Source organism: Rosa chinensis, chromosome 1 (genome assembly GCF_002994745.2).
Source record: "Rosa chinensis cultivar Old Blush chromosome 1, RchiOBHm-V2, whole genome shotgun sequence".
Lineage (NCBI taxonomy): Eukaryota > Viridiplantae > Streptophyta > Magnoliopsida > Rosales > Rosaceae > Rosa > Rosa chinensis.
Genome location: NC_037088.1, coordinates 30,233,755 through 30,258,177, shown reverse-complemented (window position 1 = coordinate 30,258,177; position 24,423 = coordinate 30,233,755). Strand labels below are relative to the sequence as shown.

The 24,423-nt window shown below is 37.5% G+C and overlaps 1 long non-coding RNA gene across 1 annotated transcript; it reads right to left on the bottom strand.

Annotated features, from left to right (window-relative positions):
- Nucleotides 1-11,498: 11,498 nt before the first annotated feature.
- LOC112164778 lies at nt 11,499-12,265 on the bottom strand. The gene is made up of 2 exons (XR_005807470.1): nt 12,165-12,265; nt 11,499-11,781 (listed from the first exon to the last, which is right to left on the bottom strand). It is a non-coding gene; the product is annotated as an uncharacterized LOC112164778 (long non-coding RNA).
- Between the last annotated feature and the right edge of the window lie 12,158 nt (nt 12,266-24,423).

Sequence of the window (24,423 nt, the reverse complement as noted above, 5' to 3'; positions counted from 1 at the left end):
GCCTCCGATGAGCGTGAAATCGATCTCCCTAGGTCCAGGCCTTCTTGTTGCTTGTTCAGAAAGTTTAGGTGAGTCTAATGAGCCAAGAATATCGAGTTTTGGTGGCCGGTAGCTCGAGATATTCACTTCGCACTCAAAACGGCCGGAAATGGAAACAAGCTTGCTTCCGTCGCTACAAGCCGTTCCACAGCGCAAGACTGCCACTAGCAGCTGTACAAGGTCGGGACGAAGCCGTGGGAGGTGGTTTGGTGTGGTTTGGTGGCCAGAGGAGGGAGAACGGAGCCAGAGACTCCTTGCTCTGTTTTCTGCTCGGGCTCGGGCTCGGGAGGGAGAGAGAGAAGAAAACGGTGCGGCTGCCAAAAATGGAAACCCTAGCTATTTTTGGAAAATTTCCAAAAATAGCTAGGTATATACACCCAAAATGAAAATTTTTCCAAACGCGATAACTTCTTCATACGAACTCCGATTCTTGCGTTCCGCATATGCACGAACTCGTATCAACGAGCTCTGCAACTTTCGTGAAGGAAGTTTTCCCAAATTCTGTATGTACAAAAAGTCAATTTTAGTGACCCCCCCTAAATAACGTTTGCTAGTACGTTTCGAAAATAAACTCATTCGAAACCAAATTTCTCATACAACAACATACGAATCATGCCCAAAATTCATATATCATATAATTGAACAAATATCGAATTACGAAATATTTAACTGAGAATTTCGGGTCTTCACAAATATGCCAACTCTTTTGATTCAAGCTGGATAGTTAAAGATGAGGACTATGAGCTTTGGTTAATCCAATATCACAAGCCATATCTAAATGTAGGTTACTTTTCCATTTTGATCTAAATTCAACAGAAACATTTGATTTCGAACTGATAACAAGAATTTTAATAAAAACTGTTTTGTGCTCTTTTCAAGAATTACATAGCTGCTACCTACATCTAAAAGTTCGCAAACTATGAAACTCTTCATAACAAAAGGCCGATCCAAATATACTACTGAAACCAAATTACAAACCTCGATTTTAATTTTCATCAAAAGTAACTCTTTTTTGTAAGTCCAGAACTCCAAGTGGAGATAAAAACATAGCATAAATGACAGGACCCGCTCCGGATTTCACCCTGAAATCTGAAGAGGCCCTGCGGGGCCCACTTTAGAAGAAATTCTACCAAAAATTTGACAGAACTTCCCCTAAAAATGGACAACCCAAAATCTGTAGAAAAACATCCACACTTCTAAATCATCCATCCTTATTCTCCTAGAGCCACCCTGCTCCCTATATCACAACATCTCACATCTCTCATTTCATAAACAATTCTGAATTTTAGAATATTAATCTCATAGGTTATCAGAGCAATCTAATATACAGGCGAACAAGAGAATAGAAAGCAAGATAAATGACCGATGCTCTTATAATGCGGAAGCTATGACAGCTATGCCTCAACCCCAAGTACGCTCGACCTCAAGCTAAACTGGCCTGCAAACTGGGCATTTAAAACCGAAGGGCCCAGGGGAAAACATTTAAAATCCGTTAGAGTGAGTGGACGAAAATTAAGTACTTTCAAATGTATAAGTAAAACTTAATGCTTTCCCAAGTTATTCTCTAAAATCTCGCATGCAGTAACAATCTTGAAAACACTCTTAATCACCCTCTTTACTGAAATCTCAATCACGTAACAAGAACATCTTGAAACCTCTTAAAATCTCATCCTCAATCCTTATAAAAACATCCTTTTCATGAGGCTCGTTTGATGACTAGAAAGGACTGTTGTCTAGTCATCTCATGCCATCTAGGAGGGACTGCCACCCAGATGACGCATCGGAAGGGACTGCCAACCGGAATAGGAGGCGGTGGATAGATGGGACTGCCAACTAGCCACATGTAGTAGACGGGACTGCCGACTAACCACAAGTAGTAGACGGGACTGCCGACTAACTACCTCATGTCATCTGGAAGGGACTGCCAACCAGGTGATGCATCGGATGGGACTGCCAACCGGGCTGTAGTCTGGAAGGGACTGCCAACCAGACTATTACCTAGAAGGGACTGCCAACTAGGTAAGATACGCATGCGCCAAAACTGGCCTCCTTAATAAACTGAATAGCCTCCTCAAGAAACTGAAAATAACCTCTTTCAATCACTTGCTTTCGGAAAGAAACTCGATATTACCTCAATAAATCAATAATAATTCACCGAAAGCATAACTCAGTAATAACTCGCTAACTCAAACCTCAATATCTCAATAAATCCTCGAAAGCATAATCACATACTCTATAATTCAATAATTGCTTTCGGAAAGAAGGCTCCATCTAACCCAAGTCTGATAAGTGCGGAATTCAAAACCCAATAAATCTCGATAAATCAATCATGCTCAAATATTTGCTAAATCTCTCGCACTCGTATATCTTCATAAAAACTAATATTCGAAAACAATAATTCTCATAATATTTTTCCGAATCAGTTACTTCCGAAAATCATTTCCCAACTCAATAACTCATGAATGACTATCTCAAAAATCTACTAAAAGCCCTCGGGAAGGAATTTCAATACTAATCTCGTAATCCATAAATAAATCTCGATAAATCAACGCTCAAATATTCAAAACATAATTAAATCTCAATTGGAAGAAAATAATAATACTGCATGCAGAATTAATTTAAAAACAAATGTCCACTCACAGTACTATTTAGGCGACCACACAAATGGTTTCCTTCGTCGAGCAGTAGCTCGGTACATCGCCCTGTACACAATTATATTCCGTGAATAGTTATTTGACAAATTTATACGATTCCTAAAATCAATTCCTCATAATTACATCTCCATTTCTCCTCGGATGCAACCCAAATTATATCACTAATACCATTTCGTTAATTTAAAGGTTCCAAGGCAGAACCGAGAGATATCCGACGGCCGGATTCTCGTAATTCGATAATCGAAACCATAAACTTCAAAAATTCATAATTAATTCCAAGCTTCTCCAAAATTCACTAAATTCACATATTCAACCTCTACAAAAATTATAGGATTTAACTAGCTAAAAAAAAACAGAATATAAATCACTGTTCATACACCGCACTATTCCGGTGACACTGTTCATGCTGCGGCCAACTCCTCCTCCGGCCACCAAATTTCATCCACAGCATCATCTCAACATTTCCAATAACTTTCTCAAGCAGAAAATACCTTGAAGTAGCCGAACAATTAAGCACTCCGAAGTATAGTGAAATTTTCCAATTATGCTTTCTTCCTCCATGCTTCGATCTGGGTTATGAAACTTGGTGAGCATGAAGAGTGGCTCAAGGCGCTTCTAATGGACCTGACTTTATGACCGGAGGCGGCCGGAAATCGGCGTTGACCAATTCGCTACAGTAAAAATGTTGGTTTCGATCTCCACATTTCCGGCCAAATCGTTGTAAACAACTTCCACATGCGTGATAAGGAGGAGGAGACGAGTCTATTGATGCTTGCAGCTCGCCATTTGGTGGCCTAGAGGTGGTGAAAGAGGAGGTTGCAGAAGAGAGAAAGAGAGAGTTGCAGAAGAGAAACTGAGAGAGCACGGGGGAAGAAGAGAGAAAAGAAAGAAAAGTTACCTAGCTACAGTAACTTTTCAAATTTATACTAATCTACCATAAACAGTAACTTTCATATTTCGCTTATAACTTTCGCATACGAACTCCGATTTTTACGTACCACATATGCACGCGCTCGGTTTAACGTCCTCTACAACTTTCATGAAGGAAATTTTCTCAAATTTTGACCCAAACAAAAAGTCAACTTTTAGGGCCCCCTAAAATGTCGAAACGGAGCCAAAAAGTAAATGTAAATGTCGTTTACCCATCGAAAGACTTGTAAACTGGTAAATTCGGGTTCGGGATGTCACAATAAAACTTAAGCTTCTGACTATAAAGATAACACTCATCCAGTCCGTATTTTAAATCAGGAAACTCCAATTTGAAGGTCTTGCATTGACACTACAGAGATCACTTAAATCAAATCTAATAGTAAACAAAAAATTGTTCTCACATGAAGATGAACAAGGCTTCATTAGGACACTTGAGAACATCAGCATACTTCTATTGTTTACTTTCTAAACTTTCTTCTTCTTCATCGTTTTTTTGGTTTAGCCTTAGCTTTTAGCAACCTTCAAAAACACACAAGAAATTAGACAAAGAAAATCTAATTTCACAGAAACTCTAAAGCCTCTAAAGTGATTGTGAAAACAAAAAGCATTGTGCGGTTCAAAAATACGAAGCTTAGAGATAATCATTACAAAAGCAAAAAAATATATACAGATTCGAGAAATTAGATGAATCATAGCTAATTTCAGAAAAATTGAAGTCGAACATCAAAATTTGGAAGCAAAAGTACTCTGAGAAAAGTAAACTGATTGTAAAATCAAAAGGTCTTGTAAAAGGTGTATGACGAAAACACACCTAAGATGGAGCAATCTGAGGGAGTCATCGAGGGAACCTAAGATGGAGATGTGATCGGCCGGTGGAGTTAAGAGGAAGAGGAGAGAATCGAAGATTTGGTTCCAGTCGGCATCGTGCATCGGAGATCCAATCGCGAAACGGCATCGTGCATAGGAGATTCAGATTCAGTCGCCGACGTGATGGTGGAGAAAATGAGTGTTTTGCCGGAGAGAGAGAGAGAGAGAGAGAGAGAGAGAGAGAGAGAGAGAGAGAGAGAGAGAGAGAGAGAGAGAGAGAGAGAGAGAGAGAGAGAGAGAGGAGATCTGGTTGCAATCGACGTCATACATCAGAGATCTAGTTGTGAAACGGCGTCGGAGATTCAGTTCCAGTCACCGACATAATGGCGGAGAGAAGGAGTATTTCGCTTGGGGGGGGGGAGAGAGAGTTATCAGAATTGTTTTTGTAATTGCAGACATTTTTGTTTGTTATAAGATGGATGGGCAAAATTGTCATCGCCGAAAATAGTTTGGATCTTAAATGGCCTTATGTGAACAAGAAACAATAAATGGCCTTATGGCTAATTAAAGTTTCAAAATGACACTTATGAGTAATTTTCTATATTTTTAATTGAAGTAGAAAGTTTTTCCTTTTGATAGTCTCATTTTTTATAGCCACAATATAAGTGAAAATAAGTGATATTACCAAAAAAAAGAAAGTAATTTTACAAATTTGTCCATGAAAAATGAGTCACATGTTTAGCACATGTCAGTTTTTAACGGAATATTAACGGAAGTTAGTGATAGATATCATTTGAAACAAAATTGAAAAGTTTAGGTACTCGTTGTGATCAAAATTAAAGTTCAGGTATCATCGATAAAATAGATGATAAGTTCAGGTATCATTTGTAATAATTACCCAAACATATAATTAAAGGATATCGATTGACAAAATGTCATCCTCCTTTTCACCATGATTGTGGCTATGAAACAGCTCCCTTCGTATTTCAGGAGTTACCTACGATCAAATCACCAAGATAAAGACTTACATACTGCCACAAAATTATGTGATACAGGTTCTTTTAGAGATAATGCTCGTACCTTAGAATGATTTTGTGCTTCAAGAATATTTATAAGCTTATCTTTGTCCTCCTTTAGTATAGCATTTTTGTACCTGCAAGAAAACATGAACATCAACTGTAATCGAGGATCGATAAAGACAACAATGAATAACTCTTAAAAACATAGCACTACCATTAAAATTAGAGGAAAAAAAATTGCTGCTCATTAATCATACGGAAGAAATTCATAAAAACTTATGACTCACCTTTGTGCAAATGCAAGAAGTGACTAATGACATATCATAGGCATTATCCTTGGTTCCTCCAAAAATCCCATGAAATGTGCAACAAGAGCCTCAATTATGCGATACTGCGCAAAGCAAACTTTTTCTCCAAAAGAAGTTTTATAAGGTAACTGCAACACAAAACCATTATTGTCAAGAAACCTTATTTCTTCTTCTATCGAAAAAGATAATTGTTTTGGTCCACCTGCCTTACAAATAAAAAAAATTATCCAAATCTCTGTTTCCAAATATTATATGCACAAGTTCACGTATTTTATTGATTCTTGACAATACTATATCTTATATATTAACTTTAGGTCCTTGAAACTGATTATGCTCAATGCCAGAGTTCCTTTGATGAAATTAGAGTTGAATACCTTGTACTCTTGTAGTGCCACTAAATTCCATCTGTGCTAGCATCATTAATGCAGCATTGCAATTAGATTAGAAGAATGTGTTAGGGATCTCTCAGATTCAATATGAGGATATTAAATATATATGTAACCTCCATAAGCATCAGTGAATAACGAAACTAGCTTCCTAAATACCACGACGACGACAACAACACTATAACCACATACAACCCGAATACAACATAAAGATCGTGAATCATTTATTTGCAATCCTTACACAGTTACACTTGTATCAAGCACATTGCGTGTAGAATATTCTGTAAATATTTACTTTCCTTGTATGTGTAGATTAAGTATTATGTATAATTGTAGGAGATGTTTCCTATTAGGATTATACTTGTACCTCCATATATATTTTTTGGAGATGAACATCATTATTGAAGCATTCCAAATACCTTGAAGTCTTATTTTTTACTTAGTATCAGAGCAGGTTCAATCCTTGAACTTGCACCGTATTCTGTTGAAATCCAAAACCCAAATTCCAAAAAACATACCTGAATTTCGAACCCGAATTCCAAGAAACATACCTGTCAATCCGTGCACTGTATTCCTCTAAAACCCGAAACTCGAATCTTGAAGTATTTCACGAACCACCTGGTCAAATTTATTTTTCCATCACCCAAGGCTCTCTCAAAATTGCTATTGCCCGCCTTGAAAAGTCCCAGCATAGCAAACCATCGAAAAAAAAAAAAAAAACCAAAAAAGAAGTAGCAACATAGCATCATAACGTGGGACCATGGCATTGCATAATTGTTTATAGCACATCACGTGGGAGTCTTCTTTCCATCTTTCCATCTGCTAGAGCACATCACGTGGGAGTCTTCTTTCCATCTGCTATAGCACATCACGTGGGACCACAGCCACCCAAAACGAATTTATTCTTTTTTTAATTTGTTCTCAATCTGCACATCACATCGCAAGTTTGTTCTCCAGCATTGAAATCCGTAGCATAGCAGCAGAACTTGGGGACAAGCCCTGCTGCAGCCGACAAGCTCGGCTCAAGCCGACAAACGCTGCTGCAATTCTGCAGTCCTCTTGTTTGTCACGTGCGGCCTTTGCTCCCTACAGGTTGACTGTGGAAGTCCAGACCCTTGTGTTTTCTCAATAGAAGAGGACCCCGCCACCCTTGCCCTCCACAGCATGCCTACAATCATCAAACATGGTCTTCCCTCAAGCTTCTCAACTCCTCCACCACGCCGCCCTCCGGGTACAACAAATGTATATGCAAATACAAAGTGTCAGCTTTGTGGAATTTTATTGTAAAAAATATGGGACGGAATTCCTGTAAAAATAAAACACATAATAATATGGTAATATCTTGAGAAATAAGAATAATGATATAGATGAGAAAATAAAATAAAGTAAGAAAATAATAAAATATATAGATTTTATATAGAAAAACTTATCGATTCGAGGCGTGCAAGCGCACTATCCTAAGAGAAAATTCGTCCCCTATTGCACATGGTTGAATGACGAACTTCCCCAAGATATAACAACTCTTCAAGCTCCGTCGTGTAGCTAAGAAACTCCATTGAACCTTAATCACCCGTGCACTCAAAACGGTGTATAAGTAAAGTATGTATATGTATAGTTTGTAAGAATATCTTTGGTAGAGGTATTTGGCTAGAGTGGTTGCATTATGGTGGATTATACCGTCATGTATACCCTCATTATTTGACAATCTAAACTCCCACACATATACATGTTTCATGCCTCACCATATGCCTTCCAACCATAGCCACGCACCCTTATATAGGGCACACTTACCATACCATCAATAACCTCATTAACCATATAACGGTCAGATAATAATCATATATTTAAAATATAAAACCGTTAAACCATAAATAGAGTAATAAACACAAAAAGAAAATAACCCCAAAATAAATAAAGAAATAAATAATATATATTTTAATTTTAAATCATAAAATTTCCAACAATCCCCCACTTATTTAAAATTAAAATAAAATCATTTAAAACAAAATAAGTGAGTGCTTTTACTGTGCAATCGGCATAGGTACCTTTCGGGTTTCAACCTAGCTTAGTGTGATAGTCTCCATTTGAGGAACCAAAGTGACACAGTCTTGAACTTTGATACCTTTGACCAAACTTTAACATATCACACACACAGTACGGGTAATTAGACAGGTTCGCGTGTTGGCGCATTTATGGCCGTGCGCGTATCTTGATTCTCATGAGAGTATTAGAGAACAGCCCAATTTTCATTGTCGCGGCCTCACGAACAACTCTCACTTAGGTGAGTTCTCCAAGGGTACGTGTGCCCGGACCCCGCGGGAGTTTGCCCGTCTCGAAACTCATTCAGGGTATCATTGTTTTCCCTTCCTAACGTCACATTTAATATAGCACCTAATGCCTTAGGGATGCACAGGACAATATCTCTTTTGGATATGTCCTTAAAATTTATGTGTGCTATATTTGAGTCACGCAGTATGGATTGTTTCTACCACATTGAACTTCCTTCATGGGATCTCCAATCACAGAAGTTGGGTTACCTCCCTAGGTGACTCCCTTATGGACTTAAGCACATCCCCCTTCAGCAATTTTATATATATAGTCTCCTCCTCGAGACTATAAGAGCCTCATCTGCAAGGCATATATATGACTTATGCCATATTTTATTTATTTTAATTTTCCTAAGTCATATCTTGCTTGTCCCTTTAGCTCGCAAAACCTGCATTTTAATTTATCTACAAGCCTCAAATAAACCATCAACCACAATTCTCATAGGAGTGTTTTCCCTCCATATGAGAATAAGATAATTTATAATTCTACACAAATTATTTAATGATCACGTAAGATAAATCACTACTAGTGTTACCCCCACATTACCATAGGGCATTTAAAAATAGCATTGAAGTAAATATAAAATGGTGAAAAAATATAAACCATAACCCCCACATTTCTTGATATTGAATAAAGCATAACCCCCAGATTACTATGATATTAAATGTTCTTCAAGATATGTTTATAAATATAATGGGAGTTACAACTAGAGCTTACCCCCACATCTCAAAGATATACGCTCTTCATGAGAGAATTATACTCATAAGTCATAACAAAATCAGTTATGTAAAAGTCCGTAATAATAAACATTAAAGAATAGGGATCGTCTACAATACATTAATGTTCCGATACATCAAGTAGACTGGGTTCAATATAGAGGTAGACTAGCTCAGTACATGGTTAGACATGTATGGAGTTAGTCTACCCTTGTACCGAGCTAGTCTACATCTGTATTGAACTTAGTCTACTTGATGTATCGGTACATTAATGTACTGAAGTATTTTCCTAAAGAATACTAATGAAATAGTTAAAATTTCAAATAGTAACCCCCTCTATTGAAATCAAAAATAACTCCTCAATGATTTATTGAAGCAAAATAAAACTTCTCACGAATTGAACTTACAAGTATTGTAGGAGCATTCTTGTTTATGAGATAACTTGTTGCATTTGTGTGCACATATGCACTTAACACAATATATTGTAGCATATGTATATCTTATAATGTGTATATAAACTTAAATTTGAGAGTAAAAGAAAACATACCATCACTATTTCTTTCTCTGCAATAACTCAAGAACTCAATAAATATTACTGCTAATAACTCTATTAAAATCTAATAATGAGACAAAATTAATACTTATCACCAAAACTTGGAATAGCATCATTTTAGATATGAAAGAAAATATAGACACTTATTAATTATGATATGCAACTCCAACGAAATAGAAGCTACTGGAAACAAAAGGCAAATGTTATTTGTAATTGACCTGACAACATATAAAGAGCTGCAATAGACTTTAGGTCAATCACATTTAAATTTAAATTATTAACATATTCAATAGTATGCAAAAGATTTACTACCATGTACATAAGTGCAATGAAATAATAACTCGTATAATTCAAACAATATCTCATAGTTAAGATGCACATACCTCAATAGTAACATTTTATATATTATAGGAAATATTAGTTTCATATAACGGTAAACTAGTCATAAATCAAGAATAGCTAACCTGATATCATGGCAGAATAATTTTCATCGAAAGCAAATTTAATTTGTAAATAAGATGATCTAATAGAAAATAGGCTTATGTATATAAATCAATTAACTGTAACATGCATATGTATGTACCTGCTTGCTGGCTACTAGCACTTATATAATTTAATCACGATTTTATAATTTGCATATGTATGGAAAAACTCATATGCATTGAATATGAATTTATATGCCAAATGATATAATTGTAACTACAAAATGTTAAGTAATCAATGTGCATGATTGAGAAGGAATGAGACTAAGAATACGTGACTGAACTATCTCATGAATATAATAAAATATAAATATATATTTCTTACAGAATAAAATCTAGTTATTTTATACACTATACCACAAAGTTAATCAGACAACTGTCGAACGACTGTTGTCTGAATGAAAAACCTGCTGTTGTCTAGTAGCCTGATGTCTGATTGACCTCATTCAGACAACTATCGATAAACAGTTGTCTGTTGCTCAGTCACACAACACATATAAGCAAAAATTTGTTGTCTGAATTTACCCAAAATCTAATGTGTGTTGACTTAGACAACTGCTTGTTATTTTGGTGTTGAGTGAAATTATTTTAGGACAACTATTTTCTAAATGTTGTGTTGTGTCTGATGAATCTCCAACAACAAAAATACGTGAATACTGTTGTCTGAAATGAACCTCAAACAAGACTTCATCTAGCCGCTGTTGTCTCATGATATATCGACCAAGCATGTTTCTGTTGTGTGAAAGATATTTAATATAACAGGACATATCTGTTGTCTGAAATGAACCTCAGACTACAGATACTTTTTTCCCCTGTTGTCTGAAATGTATTTAAGATAATAGATTGCGAGACGTAAGTGTTGTCTGAAAGCATTTGAGATAACAATGTGCCGGAAGCATCTGTTGTCTTGAATGAACCTCAGACTACACATACGTTTTTCCCCTGTTGTCTGAAATGTATTTAAGATAACAGATTACGAGATGTAAGTGTTGTCTGAATGCATTTGAGATAACAATGTGCCGGAAGCATCTGTTGTGTTGAATGAACCTCAGACATCAGTGATAGTGTGGTCATGTCGTTGCAAGGAATTGCACACAATGTCTCCTTTAGTAAAACTGTTGTTTGAATGTTCCTCAGACAATAGGTATTATATGTGTAAATTTATGTGTTGTCTGATGATACTGTACTACCATAGTTAATAGCCTTATATATGTTGTTTGAATTGAATAAGCACTACGCGTACTGATTCTGGAAATGGGCAAATATGAAACACATATTAGTTCAAATGTCATTTACTAGCACATCATTGTCATACATTGCCAAAACACACCGAAACTAGAAATAGGGTACCCAATTGTATAAAGTATTTCTTACATATCAATTCAGAGTACTAGCTACTGATCATGTCCAACCAAAACATAACCACAAACTTTGAACTAGGTCTCCAAGAAGTACCAACACAAATCTTACATATATGTTTTAACCACAAACTTTGCCCACTTAGTTCTGACCACATCGATATCCTCCTGGGAATATGCTGCTTTACTTCTTCTCTCCCACTGAAACAAAATGGTTTGTACTTAATAGTTGACATAATTCCTAAAAAGAATCTATAGAACTCAATTGTGCAACAACAATGAATCTATGCAACATTTATATATATATATATATATATATATATATAAAAGCAACTCTAACCAGCCAATAAAACAAGATTCTATAGAACTTCTAAGCAATACACAGGTAATTGACATGAACAGATAACATATATATCTTTACTGTATCAAGGCCAAGATACATGGACTAAATAGAAGAACATTAATTGCCAGTGAGCAATCAACAACCAAAACTATATATACATATCCACCAGAATACATGCAAAATCACAGTAACCCATATTTCAATAGCCATAATCCAAGCGACCTAAACTAGTTTTGCTTACCTTGCTGAAAAAGTCCAAGTTTTTATCCTCCACTATTTCCTTCATGTATCTCATTATAAAATATCCACAATCTTTGTCGGTCTTTTGCTCCGGAATACCCTAAAAATATTATATTAAATACCAACTATGCAAAAAAAATCTAGAATAGTCAACTTCTTAGAACTAAAATTATAAAAACTGTTTCATAAATTGTACCGCACAGTTTTTCCAAGTAGTTGCTTTTCTGCCTTGCCTTTTGACTTGTGCATTATATATTTTGATGCCGCTTAATATTAACAGAAATTTTTTGTTAATTCACAGAATATACACAACTACAAACATCAGTTTAAATTACGAGAATTACTAAAAAACATTCACTTACTCGTCAACAATGTTCTTCCACTCTCCCGTAATTAGTCTCCTCTTTAATGGGTCCATGAAGTAGACAGTATCTTCTTCAGAGTTTATTACAGTCAGCATCCAGTGACAACTTCAAAGCAAAAAAACCAAGTAAAAGTCACATTTGAAGACGAGAGAGACGTCAAATCACAATATTCAGCAGCATATCAGTTTCATAATGCATGTATACAATATTTGAAGAGTGCATACCCTGAGTTATATGGCAACAAAATAATCTGGCCACGCTTTGCCTTTTTCAGCCTATCGGTTATTGCACGGGAACGCTCAATTGGATTGCCACACCCAATGGCACCAGTTTTTGTACTGTCCATAAATCCAACCATGTCCACCATCTTTGACTTCTTCAACACACCATAAAGGTGGCTACAAATCAAAGAATGCAACATGAAACCACAATTTTTAGGACATGTATATTCTTAGATTCCAACTAAAGCTAGTAGATCACCTCATATAGATGCTGATGCAGCTGCCCGATACTTCCTTCATGGTGACAAAGTTATTAACATCGTTTTTATTCACACCAGTTTTAAACAAATGTCCAAAAATCTTTTCATCAAAATTGCAGATAATTGTCTTCCCATTTGTGAGTGTTTCTTTGGCCCATATGCATACCGCTTTAAGGGAGGGAGGGAGGGTTGTTGGCAATGATGCCATGTCTATATCTTCTTCATGATACTCATCTTCTTCTACCCTTTTTCTCTTTCTCATTCCTCTACTCTTTGCTGCCATTTTCTTATGTAACAAAAAAATGGAACAAATCATTAGGGACAAGTCATTTGCAAAGATTTTTTTTTTTTTTTTTTTTTTTTGGAAAAGCGAGAGAGGGACTAACTCCTCGTCCCCTCTCGAAAGTTTATTAAAGAAAAAAGGAGAGTACAAACTGGCTGGAGGACTAGACCAAAGCCAGCCAGGAACAATACACCAAGTTACTAACCAACAACAATGACCATCAAAATATTTGATCCCATGCTACAAAGAGAAAGAAAGCAAAGGAAACAGTAAAACAAGGACATCAGACCCAACTCCAGAAAGAGGAAAACAAGGACTGAACAAATAATCAACAAGCAAATCTATAGGCCGGCCATGAAACAAAGTCTCGACCAAAGGCAGAAGACAAGAACTGGGGCAACGAATCCCATCTGTGAGTACCTTCATGTGATGCACCATAGTTAGCTAGCACATCTGCCACAACATTTGTCACGCCCCTGATTTTTACACAAATAAAAATCAATATATATAACCCCATAATTATATATGCGTGAACGTTCAGTCATCAATACAAATACCTGGAACATCTTTCCCTTAAAACAAGTACATACTGATGCCCTGAACCAACCCAAGTTAATATACACCCGCTCAACAGAGTTATATATTACATAAGCTTACGAATTAAATTGCCATCACAAAATAAAACGTAAATACTCCTCAGAGTTCACTACAAAGCGAAAGTCATAACAATGGCAAAGCCAGATCAAATTTGCTTCCTACCAGTTCTGCTGCCAACTAGATACCTCAGCTTCAGCCACGATTTCCCTGACCTGCAAGATTAACCCCTACACCGTTTGAATAGTGCACCGGGTTGTCACACAACAAACCCGGTAAGCTTTTGCAAGCCCGTATGAGTAACTCAAAATAACTCACACCAAATTACGGGATAAAAGCCCACACAACTCACGCCAACACGAGGAAAATCTTTCGACTCGAGAATAAGGAAAACATACCATGCTTCCCAAAACAATACTCTTTCCAAAAAGGAAATCACGAAAGTCACACCGTGACAAAATCATATAAATCGTTAACATAACAATTCAAATATGATTAATCGATCCAACCTAGATAAAATACGTATTCAGGAGTCATAAGTAATCTACTTAGATCCATGAGGTACCATGGCAGACATACTAGCGCTCTAGCTTATCGTAACCACTCGCCCGGCTAACTGCGTGATTCCTTATTTCTTGCCTTGGTCACTATCAGCGATCTGTCACCATCTGTGACATATGATCTTCAGACCCCATCAAATCTCGAAATCAACCATTGGTCACCATCTGCGACCTATCACCATCTGTGACATATGATCTTCAGACCCCATCAAATCTCGAAATCAACCATTGGTCACCATCTGCGACCTATCACCATCTGTGACATATGATCTTCAGACCCCATCTGGTCTCAGATCAACCATTAGTCACCATCTGTGACCTATCACCATCTGTGACATATGATCTTCAGACCCCATCTGGTCTCAGATCAACCATTAGTCACCATCTGTGACATATATAATATGATTCACAAGTCCTCCCAGGACATTTAAAAGAAAGAATCCCCGAAACTCTCTTTTAAAGAAACACGTACTCATGAGCATCAGATAGCTCTCCACTAACCCCATGATGTACCAACAACAAATCAGTCCAACCTAGACACACAACACATCAATACAGATTCACCACGAAGCCACTAATACATGAATACGTATGTATATATATATACCATAATATATATATATGTACACACAGTCATTCACTCAGAAATGCCATCAATACATGAATACATATGTATATATATATATCCCATAATATATATATGTACACACATAATCATTCACTCAGCAATGCAACCAATACATGAATACATATGTATATATATATCCCATAATATATATATGTACACACATAATCATTCACTCAGAAATGCCACAATACATCTATGGTAACTAGGCTCATAACACAGATAAATCATTGGTCACCATCTGCAACCTATCACCGTCTGTGACTCTTGGTTTTCATACCCCGTCTGGTCTTAGAACCAACCGTTGGTCACCATCTGCGACCCATGCTTTTCAGACCCCATCTGGTCTCAAGTCAACGTTAAGTAAGTCACACCTAACCTAAAAACGTTACGACCATCTAGTTCCGGCTTCCCCATCCCTGCTCACCATCTGTGACCCTTGGTACAAAGACCAATACATTTAAAATGAGTCACGCTTGACTCCAAAATGTAACATCAAACTCAATGCTTTTCAAACAATAGAAAACATCTTTTTCCACAATATTGTTTCTATGAAAAGTCCCATTCAACAATAATATGAACCCATCATGCATATTATTCATCACACATCATCCACAAGAATATATATATTTCACGTAAATATATATATACGTAGTCATTCGCTCAGGAATGCCTACTAATACCAACTATAGTTTGCAGTTAAATAATTAACGCCAAAACAATAATGGTAATTCCGTTCATAATGACCCTTGTGAGATTACTCACCTCGAAACTCCCGCTGTGTCTACAATACTGAACAAGGCAGCCACACCACAAAACAAACGTCCAAGGATACCTCGTCAAGCACCTAATCACATACGGTTTCAACTTAGCAACAATCCACAAACGATTTAAGTCCGAAACCCCCGTTTTGAACTAAAATCCCCAAAGTGACGCCAATCGAGGCGAAACCACATCCGAGACCACCCCATGTCTCCGGAATACTTCTACGATCGATATGCCAAAACCACAAGTCGACCGGAAGCTCGAATCCTCACGGATCGAAACATCAAACGGTCCGAAACCGTAAAAATCACAACATGCTCATACGATCTCCAAAAATTACAAACAATATATCGAAATGCTCGTATCGACGAGTAGATCGAACTCAGGAATAGAAACTATCCCTGAGGTGGCCGGAAACCGCCGAAAAACACCACCACAGTGGCGGCACCGCCGCCGGACCAAAGTCGAAATTTGACAAAACTCCCAACACCAAAGTTCTTCATCTCAACTCCAATTTAAACTTTCATAACTAACACAAAGTCTAAATCATAGCCGTTTGGCCGGAATTTACCTCGCAACATCTGAAATTCGATGAACCCTAGAATTTCAAAGCTTCAATTCGTCCTCCACAAGTAAAATCGTCCTAAGCCGCTTTGGGAGAAGCATCAACGTCTTATGGGCTTCAAAAGCCCTCAAGAAACACCGGCAAAGGTGGCCAGAATCTCCGACTCCGATCAAGGCGATTTGCAGCTCCACCGTGCGACTTCTCGGCCTTGTAGCGTCGTGCACAGGTCTACCCACATAGTGAAACTTCGCAGGGTGCTAGATGGGAGTGAGGTGAAGAGATAGGAAGAATAATCTCGTCGATTGGTGGCCGGAGGAGGGAGAACGAGCTCGGTGAAGATGGCTGCTCGGGAAAACTCGGGAGAGAGGAGAGAGAAAAAATCCTTCCCAAAATGGAAATCTGATTTTATGAATAATTTTCCGGAAAAATCCCATATATACTAAAATGGAAACTTTTTCCGACGGCCATAACTTCCTCATACGAACTCCGATTTCCACGTTCCACATATTCACGAACTCGTATCTACGCGCTCTACAACTTTCATGAAGAAAGTTTTCGGAGAATCCCAACGTATCAAAAGTCAACCTTGAATCCCCCTAAAGTCATACCTTTCAAATAATTAATTCGTCCGAAACACTTCCGCTCCGTCCACGAGCCACGAAACCGTCCGATATCCATAATTTAAATTCCGGAAAATCCTCAGAAAATAAATACGAATTTCTGGGGCATCACAACATTCCCTTCCCGAAAGATATGAGTGACACGTAACTGCAATTGTCTTGCTAAAACCATACCGTTCAGCCACTCAATGCGCAGCCTCCAAGGGACAAGAGATGGGGACGCAAAATATCTGACCACTATCGCTGAGTCCGTCTCAATCCACAAATGGCGCCAATTACGTGACCTAGCCACCCCAATTGCTTCCAGGAAAGCAAGAACCTCAGCATCAAGGGCCTATAAATGTATCTTAAAGTAAATCTACTTATAAGTAGTATTTGTTACCTGAAACTCTACTGTATAAGTGCATTTAACTTTGTGTGCTTGGTACAACCGGGATACAAAGCTTTATCTCCATCCTCAACTAACCTCATGAAGTCATTCGATTCTACAGAATACTGCTCATCCTCACCATTTTCAAAAAACTCCTCATCTTCATTAGCCCCTTTTTCTTCCTGATCTCCCAACCCTATATTATCTGCTGCATCTCCATCTTCTACCATACCTATAGTAGCTTCAGATACCCCTTCATTAGCATTCATTGTTGCCCTAGATGGTTCCCCATGCCATACCCAATCTTTGTAACTCTCATCTACACCATTAAAATATAGATGACCTTTTATGACCCTGGCTGAGAACATCCCATCTATGGTCCCACATTTCGAACAGGGATAGTAGATATTATTTACATCACTAGCATTCTCTACAGCGAACCTAAGGAATTCCTCAACACCTAACTCATATGTGCGTGATCCTCTATCAGCATGCATCCAGGACTTATCCATTCTAAAAACAAAACACATTCAAATTCAAAGAACTTGGAAAAGCATTCCCCTCTATATCAACACAATGCAGCTACTTTAAAAGAAGAAAGCCAATTCAAATCAGATGTTTTCGACTTATAAGTATGTTTTCCATATTGCAGAATAACATAAAGAACCTGCATTAGCAGAATAAAACATTTTCTGTTTTATTGTCCAAATGTAAACCATTTATAAAATTAACATCTCTAAGCTTTAATGCAAGGCATATATACATCCCATAACTCAAAAGCACAACCAGCAAACCAGAAAGCATATATACATCACATAACTCACAACCACAAGTAACAAACTACAAGGCATGAGTCCTATCTATAAGGTCATGTTCAGAGAAGAAATTAAGAGACATACCTTAAGGATAGCAAGCTTAACTCAGCCCAGCGATACTAGCTAACCTTCTTCAACCCTCACATCTTTAGATACCAACCAACCTTCCCTATCAAGAGCAATAGATGAACTATTAAAAACAACTCTAGGCAAGGCTGAAATTATAAATCAACATGCATGCTATCACCCAATGCCTATACCATATACCTTTAGTAGCTATATAAACACCAATATTAATAAAAACCAAAGGAGAGCTTTAAATGTAGGTATTCTATTACAATAAATTCAATGTTAACAAGAACACATACATCTAGTTAACCTGTAACAAAACTTAAAGATAAAAACAAATAAACTTGATTCCCACACTAGAGATCATCTAATGCCACAATTGTTGAGAGTTCGAAAGCCCATGCTTATTTATTGAAATTACAAGTATGAGATATAAACACATTAGATCTTGGAGTAATAATTCCTGGAGAAAAAATTAAGCTAACAAGTTTTACACCTATAAAAATCTACATAAATCTGCCAAATTCTCCTCTTTCTTCTCTTCTTTTCTTATTTGAATTCGGGCACATATCTTATGCTCTTGTTTCCATAGAGGAAGAGGCTTGTCCAAAAAACACAGTGAACTATTCTTAGTAAATGTAAATCAATAAAATTCAGTCCTTCCAACTATATCACAAGCGTTTAAAGGGGAATGATATAACCAAACCCCTACTTCTCCAAAAGAAATAAACTCGCTCATAATTCGATTTCTCCATACAACCTTCTCAAGAATAGAAAGGCCACATCCAACCCCGCGTTTCAAACGAAAAGGGATTTCCAGCAATAAAAACTGGGGCTTTTTCAACATGTCTAATTCACCGACTAAACTTGCTATGCCCAAATCTAATGTCCTGAGTTCAAAATATACACTCCTCCAAAAGATTCCAACTTGAATCATACACTCCCTAATAAAAGACACAAGTTTCCTATAATTACCACCATCATCTTCAATAGAATGTGAACTGGTTCAGTTTCATCCAACAAACAAGCCCATCAATTACAGAGGAACGATACCCTAATTTCATTGAACACGATCAGAGCCCTCATACACAAAATTCACAAACACATAAACAAACTCAACAACTCATTAAAAAAAAATTATTATCTTTCAGTTACTTTTATTCCAAATTGTACATTGCATCTACGGTCTCTTCAATTCTCATGCCATCGAAAACTTAACATTTGCATACAAACACATAGCAAGGGAAAGGCAATCAAATTGCATATTCAAGTATAATTGTGAAGAAAATTAGATCAAATCCCTAGAAATAACCTCAAATTGGGGCTTCATTTCCGGAAATAAGTTGGTCTGTAGAAGACGCAGTCTTCTCTCTCTGCTATATCGGAGGTTGAAGTCACTGAATAATCAATTTAAATTGAGCCACTGAATAATCAAAATCTAATATGAAAAGCATGATTCTTACAACAACAAAAAGAGACGGAGTTTGATCACCTTTGAGCCCCCTCAAGTCAAAAGCTCAGCAGCTCCAGAAAGACCCCATGCAGAAGAGTTGGAATTAGAGAGAACCCATCAAAGTTTCAGAACAACAGTGGCGACAAAGGTAAGGAAGAATCAAAAGGGTCTTGAATTGGAAGGGAGAGAAATAGAAAGGTGAAGTCTTTAAGAACAAAGATGAGTTATGAAACCCAGAAGATTTAAACCAAGAAGAACGAGGGTGAGCCTCGGTCGACGGAGACAGCCCACTGAGAGTGTATCGAGTGTGAGTGAGAGTGAGAGTGAGTGAGATAGAGGCTTGACGAGGGTGAAAGTGTGAATGGGATTGAGGGTGAGGGGGATTGATAGTGACTCAGAGCAAGGCTGAGAGCAATGGTGAGGGAGAGAAAGGCTGAGAGAGATTTTGGGTGGGAGAATGACCTAATTTTTTAGCTAAGGGAGGGAACAGGATTTTGTGAGTCAGAGAGGCTGAGAGCGATTTTGGGTGGGAGAATGACCTAATTTTTTAGCTAAGGGAGGGAACACGATTTTGGGTGGGAGAATATGACCTAATTTTTTAGCAAAGGGAGGTAACACGATTTTGGCGAGTCCAAAGAGGCCGAGAGAGGTTTGGGTGGGAGTTCTTGGTTTTTTTTTGGATAGATCTTGGTTTTTTAGCTAAGGGAAGGAAACAGGATTTTGGTTTTGAGTGTTTTGAGTGGAAAAAAATAAATGAAAATTAATTGTCTGTTTGTTTTTTTCCATTATTCAGACAACAGATGTCCTTCTTACTGTTGTCTGAAATATCTCAAATTTAACAAATAACGATGTGTTGGATGAGTAGAGGTGAAACGACTGGTTTAAAAAATATGTCGTCTGATTAACTCAGACAACAGCAAAAACTCATGTGTTGTGTGATGACTGTCGTGTGATTAACTTATTCTAGTAGTGATAGAAGTGACTTAGAATTCCTTTGTTGTGTTAGAAGCAACTTAGGCAAGTGCATACATATTGCGTAACTAATTCCTCCATCAACTTTAGCCTTTGAGAGATTTTTTATACCAAGAGTTAGTTGATATTAAATTATTAATTAGTACATGCAAAGCAAAAAGCAATTAGCATATTCAAGTCCAATATAAATTTTTTTTTTTTAAATCCAATATAAATTAATAATTGGAAGAAAAATATTAAGGTATTCATAAGTTGAGAAATAAAGAAGAAGCCAAATGTGCGATATTGATTGTGACTCCTCGAAATTCACATTGTCCGTCGTTATCAGAAATTCCACTTGAGTCTTCTCTTAGATTGTTGTAAAAAATATGGGACGGAATTCCTGTAAAAATAAAACACATAATAATATGGTAATATCTTGGGAAATAAGAATAATGATATAGATGAGAAAATAAAATAAAGTAAGAAAATAATATAATATATAGATTTTATATAGGAAAACTTATCGAGTCGAGGCGTGCAATCGCACTGTCCTAAGAGAAGATTCGTCCCCTACTGCACAGGGTTGAATGACGAACTTCTCCCAAGATACAACAACTCTTTGAGCTCCGTTGTGTAGCTAAGAGGCCCCATTGAGCCTTAATCACCCGTGCACTCAAAACGGTGTATAAGTAAAGTATGTATATGTATAGTTTGTAAGAATATCTTTGGTAGAGGTATTTGGCTAGAGTGGTTGCATTATGGATTATACCGTCATGTATACCCTCATTATTTGACAATCTAAACTCCCACACATGTGCATGTTTCATGCCTCACCATATGCCTTCCAACCATAGCCACGTACCCTTATATAGGGCACACTTACCATACCATCAATAACCTCATTAACCATATAACGGTCAAATTAATAATAATCATATATTTAAAACATAAAACCGTTAAACCATAAATAGAGTAATAAACAGAAAAAGAAAATAACCCCCAAAATAAATAAATAAATAAATAATATATATTTCAATTTTAAATCATAAAATTTCCAACAGATTTTAGGTCATAGCAAGCAACGGTGCTATGAAGTAATTGGCTATCCTGATTGGTGGGATTTCACCAAGAAACCTCGAAAGAATCTCGGAAAAGCTATCGTGGCTACTACAGAGGACGAGCACCCATCTAGTGCCTCCGCTAATGTAGCACAGTCAGGTATGAAGGGTAAGGTATCTTTGAATAGTTCTTGGATAATTGATACAGGTGCATCTGACCATCTGACTAATAATCCTAGTCTCTTAGAAAAGCTGAAACCCTCCTCTCAAAACATTGTTTCTACGGCTGACGCACTCCAACTCCGGTTACCGGAGAAGGTTATGTTGTTCTGTCTAATACATTAACCCTTGAGTCTGTGTTAGTTGTTCCTTCATTGGCATATAATCTCCTATCTGTGGGCCAAATTATTCTAGCACTAGCATGTATTGTGACTTTTTAGCCCTAGTTCTGTGTGTTTCAGGACATTCTGACTCGACTGATTCTTGGTTATGGTGTTAGAAGGGGGAAATTATACTACCTGGACCTGACAGAGACTGGAGAGAAACAGAGGCATCTTTTGGGACAAGCTAATCAGATCAACGGGGTTGAGAATGCGAAGGAAGCTGTATGGTTATGGCATCGTCGTTTAGGTCATCTATCTTTTAGTTATCTTAAGAAGCTGCAACCTTATTTGTTTTTAGTTGTCAGTGATTTAGATTTCCATTGTGACATTTGTGAACTGGCCAAGAGCCACCGTATTTCATATTCACCAAATCTTCATAAAAGTCCTGTTCCTATTATGAAAATTCACTCTGATGTCTGGGGTCCTGCGAAAATTCCTTCTTTTTCTGGAGCTCGGTATTTTGTAACGTTTATTGATGATTGCACTCGCATGACATGGGTGTCATTACTGAAGAATAAGAGTGATGTATTTGGGATGTTTATCGAATTTCACAAAATGGTGGCAACTCAGTATCAACAATCCATCAGAGTGTTTTAGTCTGACAATGGTGGAGAGTTTGTGAATGGCCCTATGATTGAGTTTTGCCGGTCACATGGAATTCGTCATCCAACCTCCAATTCTTATACTCCTCAACAAAATGGTTTAGCAGAATGAAAGAACAGGCAGTTGATGGAAGTTGTTCGTGCTTCCTTGTTTGGCATGAATGTACCTCGGTCCTATTGGGGAGAAGCAGTGAAATCAGCTGCATATCTTATCAACCGTACTCCTTCACGGGTGATTGAGTTTCATAATCCTTATCAGAAGCTTCATACACTTCTGACCATCCATTCTATGCCTAATTTGGAGCCCCGAGTGTTTGGATGCACATCTTATGTTCATATTCCCAAGTCTCAACGCAGCAAGCTTGATCCTCGTGCCCGTAAGTGTATATTTGTTGGTTATGTGGATTTCCAAAAGGGTTATCGATGTTATGATCCTGTTACTGGCACTATGTATGTTTCTCTTGATGTTGCGTTTCGCGAATCTGAGCCTTATTATTCAGGGGAGGTTCAGAGTCTTCCCTTCAGGGGGAGAGAGATTGTGAAGGAAATCCTTGGGATTTATTTGCATTTGAAGAATTCGAAGAATTAGAAGCTTTGGAATCAAAATTTGGAGTTGGAAACTTCCCAATATTAGTTGACTATGATGGGGCAGGAAAAGAAAAAGAAGATGAAGGTGAACTTACTGTGGGGTCCGCAGGAGAAGAAGATTGGGCAGGAAAAGAAAAAGAAAGAAATGCAAAAGCAGGAAACAAAAAAGAAGCTGGAGGTGAAGATGAACTCACCGTGGGGTCCGTAGGAGAAAAAAGTGGATGGATGGGAGAGAGAGAAGGTGAAGGTGCCGTGAAGGGAAATAGAGAAGATGAACAAATGGGTGGAAGTGGACCAGCGATAGGAGCTAAGGAGAGTGGACAAATGGATGGACCCGTGAGGCCTCCAGAAGGACAAGCTTTTGACTTTACCAGACAAAGTGACAATTTAAATAGTGTTGATGCATTAATGCCCAGTGATGATGCACCAAATGAACATAATATATTTCAGAGCCCTCTTTTATCAGAGTTCTTCCCCCTCTCTACATCGTCAACTGAAGAATCCGCTGCGAGTGTTCCGTCTCAGGTACCTTTAATTTCGAATGAATCATCTGGGGTAGAGAATATTGAGCCTAGGAAATCACAGAGGGTTACCAAGGGTATTCCTAAGAAACAATATGAACCAGACATCAAAACCAAAGCTAAGTATCCTATAGCTAATTTCATGTCTAACCATAGGTTGTCTGGGTCATATGCACTTGTTGTTGATCAATTATCTACTGTATCTATTCCTAGTAATGTACAGGAGGCATTGGCGGATCCTAAGTGGACTCAAGCAATGAATGAAGAACTAGAGGCCCTGTAGAAAAACTTAACTTGGGATATTGTGACTATGCCTACTGGAAAGAAGACTGTTGGATGTCGTTGGGTGTTTACAGTAAAACTTACTGCTGATGGGAGTATTGACAGGTACAAAGCCAGATTAGTTGCCAAAAGGTACACCCAGCGCTATGGAATTGATTATGAAGAGACGTTTGCTCCTGTAGCAAAGATCAACACTGTTCGAATCTTGATTTCACTACTGCAACTAAAGATTGGCCTCTACATCAGTTCGATGTGAAAAATACTTTTCTCAATGGAAACTTGGAGGAAGAAGTGTATATGGACATGC